Source organism: Passer domesticus, chromosome 2, assembly GCF_036417665.1.
Source record: "Passer domesticus isolate bPasDom1 chromosome 2, bPasDom1.hap1, whole genome shotgun sequence".
In the NCBI taxonomy this organism is placed as follows: domain Eukaryota; kingdom Metazoa; phylum Chordata; class Aves; order Passeriformes; family Passeridae; genus Passer; species Passer domesticus.
Genome location: NC_087475.1, coordinates 10,360,500 through 10,374,090, shown reverse-complemented (window position 1 = coordinate 10,374,090; position 13,591 = coordinate 10,360,500).

The following is a 13,591-nucleotide window of genomic DNA, read 5'->3' as shown; positions in this document are numbered from 1 at the left end:
AGTTTATTGTTCCTTTGATTGTTGGCAAGAATATATTGATTTTTTTCCTCCTTTATTAATTCTACATTTAGAGTTCTATATTTGAAGCATGCAAAAAGGAGAAATTAGTGTCTGCAGCTCACCTACGTCACAAATATTCCATGTTTTGCAAAGCATTTTTAATATGACATTTCTTTCAGTGCAATGAAAGGTGCTTCTGTGGCATACTAATTGCTTATTTTCTACCTGTCACATTTTTGTCATTAATATAGCTTGCTGAGTGTTTAACTACGTGGTAATGAAAAGTAAAATGTCTGATTTCTTTCATGGTGTGTTTCTGGGAAAATGGCACTGTGCTTTACCCAGCCTGAGAATTTTCCTATAGTTTTAGTGGGGAACCCATTTCAGAGCGGATTTTGTGTCGTTCTTGTATTCCTGTGATAGTTTCTCAGAACCACTAGACCACCTGAAATCATTATTCAATATTATTATGAATACTTATTACTGCTATTAATATTATTATTTACATGTAACAGAAATATTAAATCTCTACTTTTGCAGACAGTGGTGACAAACAGTACTAAGAAAAAAGTCTTCAAAGAGAAGAAATTACCCTCTGGAAATTATTGTTACTCTCCTCTCATACCACACATTCTCTCTCTTATTTTTTATTAGATTTTTCAAATTTAAGCAAAAATGTGCTTCCACTTCTGTACTCAACCCTGATCCACGTTCTGAAGGTGAACATGTGAAGTTTTCTGTACTAACAGAGGGAAAATCTATCATTAGCTTCACATCACATCATTAGAATCATGCAACATAAAATATTTAAGACTCATACTTTTGTTCAATTCTGTTGGAAAAACAAATTTCATCTACAAAAATGGATGGAACAACATGTTAATCACTTGATAAACTGGAAAAAAACTAGATAAATTCTTTCAAAGCCATCATGTTGACTGGCAACTTCCAATATTCCTGTGAAGAATTTGTAGTCAGTGTGATGTCAACTCAAAAGATCATGTGACATGTTAGAAAAAGTCCATTTAAAAATTCATATTTCCTGCAATTTATATGGCTATCAAATCTAGAATCTTTTGGTCTTGAAAATTAATTACCACATGAATAAGTCATTATAAAGATGAATAAGCATGTAACCAATCACAGAAATGTCTTGCTAGTGAAATTCAATTTTGAGAACCTCTTCACACATGTCAGTGTTTTCATTTATGCAAACTTGATCACAAGAAATGATGAAAGAACAGTTTTATAATTTCCGGGTGACTGCCAAAACTTCAAATCCAAATCCAAGTCTTTCAGAGTGAACAAAACTCTTCAGAAGCTAGTGGAACTGAACCCAATTACATCAGGCTGAATTTGGTCCAGAGACCAAATTGTTAACTCTATGCAGAAGCAACTTTCCCTTAAGGTTAGGGAGAGCTGTACAAAACATTTATTACTGTAGGAGAAAGCAACAATCATCTCTAGAAAATTTAATCCTATCTTTGTCTCCTTTTAACAATTTTATTCAAGTACTATAATAACACACATGTGAATTCTTACTCTATCTTCCCATCTTCCCACACATACCCCCAAGCCAAAGTCTTGAAATATTTTCTAAGCCATTGCAGTAATAACATTGCTAGATAATTTACAGAATATTTCTTTCAAGAAGAGGAGCAATTTTTATTTAAGTATGTGTCATGTCCTGTGCTCTGCTATTGGTTAGGAAAATACTACTATCCCCTTTGCAACGCTGATTAACTTTCATGGGATTATTTTAGTGGAATTTTTCCTACTGATAATTTACTAAAAACCCCCACATAAATTAATAAAATCCAGAAACACAAAGTGCACTTTAATTTGCAATATTGACACAATTGTAGATCAATTAGTTTCTGTTAATAATGAATGATGATCCTTAAGAATACTGTAACAAAAATTAGCCAGAACTGGTTTTGTTCTTTGCTACAAGACCTTCAAAGTTCAGATTTTTCAGACTGAAGAAACAGAAAAAGAAGCTACAAAGGATGGGAAATCTTGCTATCAGCAGAAAAAGCTATAAATTTTGTAGAAACTCCTTTTACATTATTTTATGGCCTTTCTAAGGGATCTTGATTTTGCTTTGTTGCTTCTTGAATTTGTTCTGTTGCTTCACTCCTCTATTTGCCAGTATTGAATCCAATTAAGGCCATAAATTCATGGATTAATATTCTTCAATTTTCTACTAAAGGTACATTAACATCTTAGTCACTTTCTTAGAGCAAAACCACCCAGTTCATGCCTTCATTAAAATATGTACTAAGAAAACCTCCTCCTTTGCTGTGAGAATAGTTTAGTTCAGGTACTTGTCATAAATAATATCAGGTTTTTTCTAGCAAAAACGTGCTCACTTTGTCTCTCATATGTCCTCCTATTAAATCAACATATATTTTAGAATAATTGAATAAATAGTGAAGATAATTTATTCTTTACAGCAGTGCTGGTGACCTTTCTCTTCTACCATGCAAAACCAAACAATAAAACACGAGCAAATGCAAAGGGAAGCCAACAGAAAAAGTGTGCCTAGCTCTTCTTCCATTAACAATCTGTCCTAGGCTTCAGCTTTCCTGTCCACAGAACAATTGTGACTAACATGCTCTCCTCCCACAATGGTGTTACATGGTGGCAGCATGGCAACAGCAGCAATTAATGCTAATTGGAATCCTTGCATTTCTGGGAAATCAGTTGTGTGTCAGAGTATGGACACATTTTGGCACAGGGAATGGTAGAACCCAAAAGTACATACACACATAGTTATGCTGGCAATGGACTGCCCAGCTACATTTGTACCAGGATATTTCCCTGGCAACAACCTAGATCTGATTATCTGAACCAATCATTACATTATTTTTATTACATATGTCAAATTTGCCATGTTTAGTTTCCAGATGAAGAGACTATAAAGATTCTTTACAGAATCTTGTAAAGATTCTAAAGAAAGAATTTTCCTTTTCTCACATCTCCCAACCTGCTTTTGGCCTTCATACTTTAAGTCAGCTCATCTGATGCCTTCCTGAGCATGAAAACAGACAAACTATGCAACTGGCTGAGGTTTTAAAATTAGATATCCTTTCTTCAAGATTGTCTCACTTAATTATGGACTAAGGCTGTTGGAGAAAGGCCAGAGTTTCACTTCAGAGAAGCTGTACCTTCAGTTCACTGGAGCAAGGAGAACCATGTGAGCACTGAGTACCCCAGACCTGCCTTGAGGCTTTCCAGCAGCATGGACTGCACCCTTGCAGGGCCAACACAAAGGTAGAAGCAAAGGCTCCTCATCTCAGTACAGAAAAAAAGGAACTAAAACTCATGAAAGGTGATGCTTTTTCCTCTGGCTGGTAGTGGGAGGGATGGGATATGCAACCACTCATTTGGGGGGATTAATACACACCCATTCCTGCTCCAGTGTTACCCTGGTGCTTTTTTCTGTGGCCCCGAGACCACTGAACTGGACCTCTCAGTACTCTCTTCAAAGCCCAGTGCAGAGAAAGGTCATCAGTCACTTTGCTCCCCAAGATACTTTGCCTCTGTCAAGAGCAGCTCCTCATTACTTGAAGGATGCTCGTGGAATTAAGAGAACTTACCCAAGTCAAAATGAACAATCTTATTATATAATAATGAATAATATCATCATATAGGACAAGGGCTAATGGTTTTAAGCTGAAAGAGAGCATGTTTAGATTAAATATTAGGAAGAAATTCTCCACTGTGAGGGTGCTGAGGCACAGGAACAGAAAAGCTGTGGCTGTCCCACTCCTCAAAGTGTTCAAGGTCAGGTTGGATAGGGAATTGATAACCTGGTTTAGTCCCTGCTCATAGCAGTGGGGTTGGAATGACATGGTCTTTAAGGCAGCTTCCAACCCAAGTGATTCTAGGATTACAAACTGGTTTGAAATATTAATTTCATTCAGGACTTCCTATTAATCCCTGTATTTGAAAGCACTTTGTATTTTTGAAAAACATTAAAGTCTGACAATATAAAAGGAGTGGGCAGGCTTTCAGTCCCCCTCTACAAAAACAGACAATAAGTGATATATTAAACACACTTATTCATACTAACAGGCGCACTTGAAAGAACAGGAAAACCATTTGCCTATTAAACTACCTATGAACACCTAAATCCATAGATGACCAGTCTGAGGAAAAGCTGTGTTTGGGCCTGCATGTAAGCACTTGTAAGTAATTTCCATTATTTTCAAAATAAAATTTATATTGATTAATTAATGGGGTGTTATGTTTCATATGTCAAATTATAAATTAATATTAAGTATCAATATAGGAAATTATATTAATATATTTTAATGAAAATTGAAAAAACCTTAATTATTATTTGAGTGGTTCTAAGTGCTGTTGAGTCATATGTGATTCAGTTATTTGCCCTAAAGCAATGGGATTTTCAGCATGACACTAAAGATTTCTTACTGACAGCCCACAGCACTTTGCACCCACTCACTACCTTCTATCTTCGTCAGCTGAGACTAAAAATTTCACATGCATTAAATCTGAAGGCAGCTTATTAGGTTTAATTCATTGATCACTACAAAATTTAATTTGCTGGCTTTTTAGAGGGAAAAGGATTCAAAGCCTACACAAGTCTAATAGCTATCTCCAACATTTCAAAATACTTTCTGATCTATCTACAGATTTTAGACTTAGTTTGTCAAACTGTGAGATTATCAGATGAAATTTAAAACAGTGGAAATTTCTAGCTCTTCAAGTCAAATAAGAATGCGTATTGGTAATGCTCATAAACTATGAGTCAAGTAGAAAAAAAATATTGTTAAGTCATTGTCATAATTTCTTTAAAGTAGCTTTAAAAGAAAAGATCTCTGGAGGTTGGCCAGGCTGTCTTTGTGTGTTTATAACTGTTATTAGGCCTCTCAAGCTAAAGTGTCTCAATGAATGGACTTAGAAAGACCACCTCTCCTTTCTACACTGCTCTGGTTAATAATGGTATTTATCTCTCCCAGAGAAGTATTTGAGGATCTGGTCAAGTATTCATTATCTGGCATCCAAAGGCAGGGAGGGTAGAACTGTAAAACATTAATAGAAGCAAGCAGTGCTTACCACTTAAATATTTAAGGCCTAGATTTACCTCTCAAGGTGTGAAATTTAGACCCTGTTATTTGAAAATCCTGTATGTTTGCCAGCACAACCAGAAATTGAACATAATTACAAGAGGCTTGGGTGACTCACTAATAGTGCTTCAGATTAAGTAAAGACAACAGCTGGCATTATCAGGGCTGCATTTCCATGTTCATTGTGTTTTGAGAGAAAATGGCCACAGCCATGGAGAGCATGCCATCATCACGCTAGCTAAGTAATTAATTTCTCATTTAATATTACCACTGTTGTGAAAGCCCAGCATGTGCTTGGATGGCCACAGAAGAGAGCAACAGCAGCATTTAAAATGCTGTGGGTTTTTTTGGTTTGGGCTTTCCTTGCAAATTATTCAATTTGTAGATTAAAAGACTGTCTATGCAGTTAAATGACCAGGTTTCTGATTTACCTACCAGCAATAGAAATATTCTATTCTGTTAAGAGAATGAATTTAGATGCTGTATAATTTTCATTCATTTTTTTCTTCTTAATGTAGCTCTCTGTCAGGGGACCTAAAAATCTAGAGAAAAGCTTGATATCTCTAAACAATTGATCCTGGAATTTTAAAAGTAAAGGTATGCTCCTCACAGACTAATGGTAAATAAAAACATCCTATAACTGGTTTAAAAAGACAGTATAAAGTTTAGCTAGCTTCTAACCAATACCCAGATTCACAAAAGGATTTCAGTTTCCGCACGGGCACTCAACACCTAAATCCTCAAGAGTTCTTCACAGAAATCTCCACTTAAACATTGGGCCTCCTTGGATGATGACAAATAAAAGCAGCAGCATGTCTTCTTATCCTCTGTGGATGTTGCAGATTCCAGCTCTGCTTCCCTCCAGCCGGGGCCTGGCAGGGCTGGGGATGCCGGCAGTGGTCTCACAGGGCTTTGGTGCTGGTCTAGCCAGTGGGAGATCACAGTGCTTCAGTAGCTGCAGTGAGAAAACTGAGTGGAAGCTGTGGTTCAAAGACGTGCCTGACACTTCAGATGCTTCCTGCTTTGTTTTCCAGGGCTGACACATTTCTGGGGCTACAACACCAAAATTGATGGTTTATCCATAAGCAAAGAAATTTTGCTTATGGTAGTTCCTTTATTTTGTTTATTGACTTTCAATGGGGGAGGAAGGAACTAAAAGGAAGAAATGTTTGCAAAATACTTTGCTCTTACTCTAATCAATGGCACACCTGCTTTGACTGAAGAAGGAGTGAAATGAGATTAAGAAAGCTGAGTTGAAGTGCAACCAGAAAAGAAAGACAGGTGAAAATACAATCCCAGACACAGATGCCAGTTCAAGCTTTTTCTCTGGCATTACTTTTCTGTAAGAATGTACAGGATCAGTAGCTTGTGGCAGTTATTCCAAAATACTCACCAAGGCCAGATTTCTGATCTCTGTTAGCATGAACCGTACTCAAAGGAGTACATTGTTCTTTAATAAGTACTTAATAGTATTTTAATGTGTGTTTCAAAATACAGTTTATTGTTACAAGACTCTTTCATTCTGTATGAAGGTAAAAATCATAGGTGGAGAGGGAGAAGATGGTAAGGCTGAATATACTTTGAAGAACAACATAAGAAAAATGGAAAAGGATGTTAGAGTGAGACAGGACAATAAAAGTGAAAATTAAATCAGTGCAGCTACATGATTCTTTATGGGAATTCCTTTCTCATTTGCCACCTAACTTTAATGTTAACATTAGGATCTGCCATAACTGTTACCTGTAGTAATTAGAGACATTTTTAAAATTTTGGGCAATACCTACTGCTTTCTTCCTCCTATTGTGAAATTTAGTTGTTGGCAATATTTTAAGAGTTGCAACTTCTATATGAACATCACTTCCCTATCTTAGATCCAGGGTTTCCTAGCACTCAAAAATTCAGAGATTGTTCATACTGAAGTATTAATTTAGGTTCTAAGGGACATAAAGAACAAGAAGGTTGTTTGCGAGAGACATGGAGATAACTGAAGATGTAGTTCTCACCACATGGTTTGGTCCGAGCAACAGGAAGGTGATGTTCAATGGAGAAACAAGCAAAGGAGATAACAAAGAGGAAAAGGAGATTTAAAACATCATAGTGGAAGTAAAACTAGGTAAGTCTTTCAAATCTTCAATAGCATTCTACCTATTCAATTTGACATGTCAGTTTCAATTTTTAAATACTGAGACAAAAGTTTTTAGATATTTGTTATTTCACTTCTTTTTTTTTTCTTTTCAAATGCACACAGAAAATTTTCAGCACATCTCTGTCATCAGCCAAGTAACACAGTCCCAGCTAAGGCCATCTGAACAAGAAAGCTAATCAGAGCTGGAGCTCCAGACTGTCTCTGCTAGAAGCAGCATTTTAAAAGAGTAAGTGAAGCTCAAGGAATTTGAAGCTGCCCAAGACAGATAATTTATTTTATTTTAATGTACTACTATTCATCTCCACACATGAAAACAGTAATTACTGATGATATCATGTACTGAATTCTCTAAATGCACTATGCACAACAAACGGGTTTGGTTCTGATCATATAAAGTCTACTTTAGTACTGTTTTGTTCACTTTAGTTATTTTCGTTCATATTAGGGCACCAGACCTGTGTAAAACATTATCATAACCAGCATATGGTTTTCCTGACCTAGATTTCAGTTGTTTTTATCTCTCCCCCTTTTAAAATGGTATTTACACAGCATTTAAATTAACCTCTGAACACTGCAGGTTTTCCTCTTCTGTTATGGATAATTTCTTATGATCAAAAAAGAAACTTCCATTTCAATTTTGGTGAAATAGTGGTGTAATTTACATTCGTCCCTCAGCCATGTTGAGGTTAGTCTAACTGGAAGCTTTCACCATGAAGGTGGCTGCTGTAATTACATTTGATCAGTGTAAAAGGGATTTCCCAGAAAAAGGAATGGAAATGCTTTTATAGCCTTTTAGGTAATGTCAGATTTTTTTTTTTTTTTTTTTTTGCTTTGTTTTGTTTTGTTAATATGAGCTTTTGCCAATCTCTAACAGCATGATCCAAATCCCATTTGAAGGCAATGGAAAGTCTCCCATTGAGTTTGATGGCCTTTGGATCAGTCCCTAAGTGCATCTAGACGTAATGAGATGTTAATGTGAATTTTATGCTGCTGTGTATAGGACTAGATTTTCCAGCCTTTCTTTTCCCCACTAATGCAAAATGAGCGATCTGCCTTGTTAAATTTTTAAATTTTACTTTCCTGCTGTAATCGGTATGCACGCAGGAGGATTTATGCAGCTCATTGTGTTCCCTGCCTTCTCCCCCTCCCACCACCCTCTATCGCTGACACCTGCAAACTGCAGAGAGCATCACCCGCTCTCGGGGGTGTCTAAAGGAGAAAATAAGTAAATTCCGGCCTCTCCTTTCGCCTCAGCATTGCCCTGAAATCCCGGCTTGAGAAAAAAACAAAATTAAGGGCGGCGGAAGGGGGGGGGGGGGGGGGTATAGGGGGGACGGACGACGACGACACCATTAATAAAATAAAAGAAAATCAAAAAGGAGCAACCAAAAATCACCAAGCCGCGGGGAAATCGGGGAAGTCTAAACCTGGTTTCTTGCTCCACCTGGTGGGAGATGCGCGTCCCCCCGCACCCGGAGCGGCATCCCGGGCGAGGGAGGCGGGGAGGGACCCGCTGCCTGCTCCGGGCGGCTTTGGGGTTTTACGGAACCCGAGCCAGGCACCGGGGGCTGGTGTGGGGGTCGCGGAGTGGGTCTCGGCTCCCTTAGGGTGAGGTTCCTTTTATTTGGGCGCCAAAAGGGAATGATGCTTGTTTTGCAGCTCCTCAGCCTTGTCACGCGAATTTGACTTCCCTAGGGAAGTTTGTCTTCCCTTTGTGTGACTCACGGCGGTGTAAAGATTAACCCGTTCCTTTCGGTGGCCTGATGCACGACCCGATGGCCGTGCACAAGCTTGCAGGGCTGTTGTCTGTTGGACAAGTATTTCACATATAAATACACAGAAAATCTCAGCAGAGAGAAAATGTATCCTGTCGGAATGTCTCAGTCACTCTAAGAAGAATTTAAAAATCATCTGCTTCGGGTCAGTGACATTGCTGACCTAGTCAGGAACACTCACTGAGTGTGGGAAGTTGGAGACGCAGCACAACGTGTACCGTAGGAAGTGGTTTTGATCAGTGTGAGCAATTCCAATACTTCTCAGAAGCTGCTAGCACATCTTAAATCTACTCTTTTATAAATATTTAGAACACAGACAGGCGTTAATGGCAACATTTTCATGCCCTTAGGTACAAAGTGAGCTTTCTCCGGAACACTCTGCTCTGCGTCTCTGAAAGCCTCAGCAGAGGATTCACCCCAAGCTGAAGCACAAGGGAAGCCACAGCTCCACTCCAAGGCAGGCTGCAGGAGGAGCAGCTGAAATCCCATCCTCGTGAGGACAGCTGTCCCAGCAGGAGAGGGATGCAGACTTCACACTGCTGCTGGGTTGTTCTGGTTGCTCACAGCCTGATGGCCTGGTGGCTTTGTTGGGCTGCCTTGAACGTGGCACTGTGAGGAGGTCCAGGGTCTCAGGCTCCTTGCCAGACAGGAGGCAGCTTGTCTGTCAGTGCTAAGAGGTGACCTGTCAGGAAAGCCAAGGACTGCACTGTGAGCTGAACAAGAAGGAGAGAGAGTGATCTGCACCTGGCCTTGTGAGGGAGGATATCCAGCTATGAACAGCCCGAGTGATTGCAGCCAGGGCTGCACAACAACTCTGGACAAACAGTTAGACACAGGGAGAGAGGGTTTTCCATGGATTCATAGCCAGACTCTGGCAGGAGAAGCGGCAAGCTCTGATCTTGGTATTTGACACCACTAGGATGGAAGTAGCTGCAAAGTTTCACTGTTTATCAGTTTTCCCAAGAGATCATGAAGGGGGGGGGGGGGGGGGGAAGTGTTACCAGTAGTGAATATTTATAACAGCCATTAGTTATTTTCTCTCCATTTCTTCAATAATTGCTTCTGCAGTAAAGGCCAACTATTTGACAGGCTGCAGAACATAGATTCTCATTGTGTTGATTGATAATTGAGGTATTTGTAAGTCAGTCTCAATTATGTAAAAATTCTTGGCATGCCTGACTTTTAAATAGAAACTTTCCTCAAACAAGCATCTTGGGAGACCATTACAAACTCTCTTCCCAAAAAGCCTGACAAGAGATATGCCATCTCTATCTTCCTTTAAATATCCTCAAAGCAAGCCTATTTATTACACATTTCAGATCTAACTTAACAGTTTCAGCGTGATGTAATTTAGAAGAGTGGTAATCTCATAGATTGCTTGAAAACCTGCTGTTCTTCAGTGAAAAGAATGATACATACTGCATTAAAAACCAAACCAGAAAAACTTGCATTTACCAGAGAATTATTGTATTATGTCCTCTGGGCAAGAATTTTCTGATCTAGCTGAAGACTGAGTAGCTTTCTACATTAACCATTTGCAAAGTATACTAGAATATGCCCATGGGTATCCATAGTAAATTTTAGATCTGAAATCACATCATCAAATAGAAAATTTCTGCAATTGGCTGGTTGCAATAGCTCTATCAATTCAAGCATTTATCCCACCTGGACTGTATGGATATGTCCAATATTTGGTTCATGAATCCTGCCAGCAGTGCAGGAACAGCAATTGTGCATCAGGTGAGCTGTAGCAGATGACATCTTTTATCTGGATTCACAAGCTGATAACCCCAGCTGTTTGGTACAGTTTGTTTACTCCCTGAATTCCCCCACGTGCCTCCTCTCTTTGCCCTCATCTGCATTGAGCAAAACAAGTATATAAATGAAAAAGAACTCAGGCTGACAAACCACACGTCCACTGCCAAAGGAAGATTAGACATGTATAACCAGAAGACATTACATATTTTGTCATAGCTACACTCAATGTGCAGAGATTATTTACCAGGTCCAGGGTTTAAGTGTGGCAGATGGATGCAGGCTAGCAGCTCCCACGAACAAAGATGCTGTTTCAGAAAAAAAGGTGTGTTCAGCTTCTGGAAAAGAAATTTACCTCTCAGCAGGCACTGGCAACTCTAATCTTATTTGCATTTCTCAAAGCAGCAGCACGCATCTCCCTTTCTCAGCCCTAACTCTCCCTGCCAGCCAAAGCTGTGCTATACAGATAGGTACTAAATAATGTAGGATTGTGCAGGTTGTCATGAGGCCTTTTCCTTCTCCTGTGCTGCAAGGGCCTTTTCAGAAGCAATAGTTAAATTGTCAGCAGAGCGGGATTACAAATCTGATACTCAGCACAGTTTTGGACAGTTTGAGCTTTCAGGCATTTTCCATGAATGGACACCAATCATTTCACTGCCACACTAGTGAGGTGCTCTGTTGGGTCAGGTGTGTTTTAGATGGGGATCAGGAGGAGGGTGAAAACACAGGAGGGTGAAAACAGATACAATTTTGTAGATTCATGCTAGGTATCAAAAAATCTAAGGCTAGCAGTGAATGGCATTTTACTCCTAGGCTTTGAATTAAAGTGTCTTTCAACCTTGTTTAAGGGATTTGCATTGTCAAAGCAAAATTCCTGAACATAAACACTTGTTGCTATAAATATTTAAAATTCTCCTCTGCGAAAATACAAATGTGACATATTAGCAAACACAGCATTGTGTCTCATTATGACTTCTATGCATAATGAAAATGTTAAAAGCAATGTGGTTTCTTTTAAAATAATACTAGCACTTAGAGTATAATGGTACACCCTTGAAGATGTTGTTATTTCACAAATATTCAGCGTGCATACTAATGTTTGTTGTAATACAACAGAAACCTGTATTGCTATAAATTCTCACTAATGCAAATTACTTAGGGGGATGGAAAAACCTGCCTTTATGTCATGTTGTTCATTTTCACATCAATGCCATTCTTCATTCCTCTATTCATATAGCTCTATTATTATATTTCTCTGTTGGGTGGAGATGAGAAAACAGCCCAAATTAAAAACACTTAAGGCTCAGGTGACTGCACAAGCAACCTGTGCTTCTGGGCAGCCACCTCTTCTTGAGAGACTTCAGCTCACACCCTGCAGGCACAAATAAGGTTGGGAATGTCAGGCACAGTAATAAGGGAGGAGTTCCCAGGTTTTGAAGAGCCTTAGGCTCCGTTCTTCCTCTCAACAGCTGCTCCTGGAGCAGTCCCAACATTGCCCTGTGGTGGAAAAGGACTAACCCTGTTCTGCAGGTCAGAGGCTGGAATTTCTGGGGCTGAGGTACATCACAGGGCAACACTTTTCCTGCCAGCAGCCTGCACACAGCCACCAGCCAGCCCTGACACATCGATAGGATCCGGGCCCACAGAGCTCCCTCTCCATCCTGTGGCGCTTTGAAGTAGAAACAAGAGATGTCACAGGGCTGACAAAAATCTGAACTTTGGCAACAAAGTGCCTTCTTTTGGTTTTGATCAACAGCACAAACAGCAGGTACGAGCACAGAAGGTGGAACTTTGGCTTGTGCTAAGAGCTCACACAGTTTCTCCTCAGCTCCAAATAAAAAGGCTACAAGGAAGGAGATGAAAAAGAGAAAAACAAAGCAAAACACAGACATGTATTAAATAAGTAAACAAACAAAAAACAACAAAAAGAGGAACCATGAAAGTTTGAAGCCAGGTATAATTAGAATTTGTGGGGTTTTCCCCTATCATAATGCAATCAGATCCACTTACCATCTATCCTGTTACCTTATATCCTGAATAGTTCAGCATAATATTTACAGAGAAAAAAGCTGGGGGGTGTGCTATGTCATATTCTAACAATCTAATCAAATTTTTTCTGGCTTTGCTGAACTAGAAAGTGTGCATTTGATTTTGTTAAATATTATCATTAAATGAATTTTCTAAAATAATGCAGATAATTTCCTGGGAAAGACATCAAAAGTTCCATAGTTTCTACAGTGAAAATGTCCCAAAGAGAGCAGCCTGTCTCTCCACTGTTTTTCAAAAGAAAAGCTTCCCTAAGGCTCCCTGCAGAAGATGACAGTGAAGAGAATGTGTCTTCTAATTGGTTACCACAGAGAAAATGTGAATTCCAGTGAAAGTGAATCAAAGGTACAGTTAAAGGACGACATGTTTCTGTCTCTTTGTCCTTAGTGCCATATATGAGATTGTAACACTGAGGTGGAAATGTGGAATGTTGCAATAATTTTAACCAAATATTTTGCCCTCCACAGAGATCACATTCTCTTTTGCTAGTGAACTTCTACTCATTTTTCTGCACCTTTTCTTCACACCCATACACTATGGTAGAGTTCTCAAAACATTGCCTCGTCTTTAATGATCTAGAAGAAGAGTTTTTCACAGAAATATTCTGAGTTGGAAGTGACCCACAAGGATCAATTACAGAATGCTATGTTTTTTGAATTACATGGGAAACATTTTTTCCTCAGCGTCTCTGTGCGTGCATTTCTACAAATAGTGAATTACATCTGTACTCAGTTTTCAACTCCTGGTAGTAATGACAACTCCTTTGGTGACTC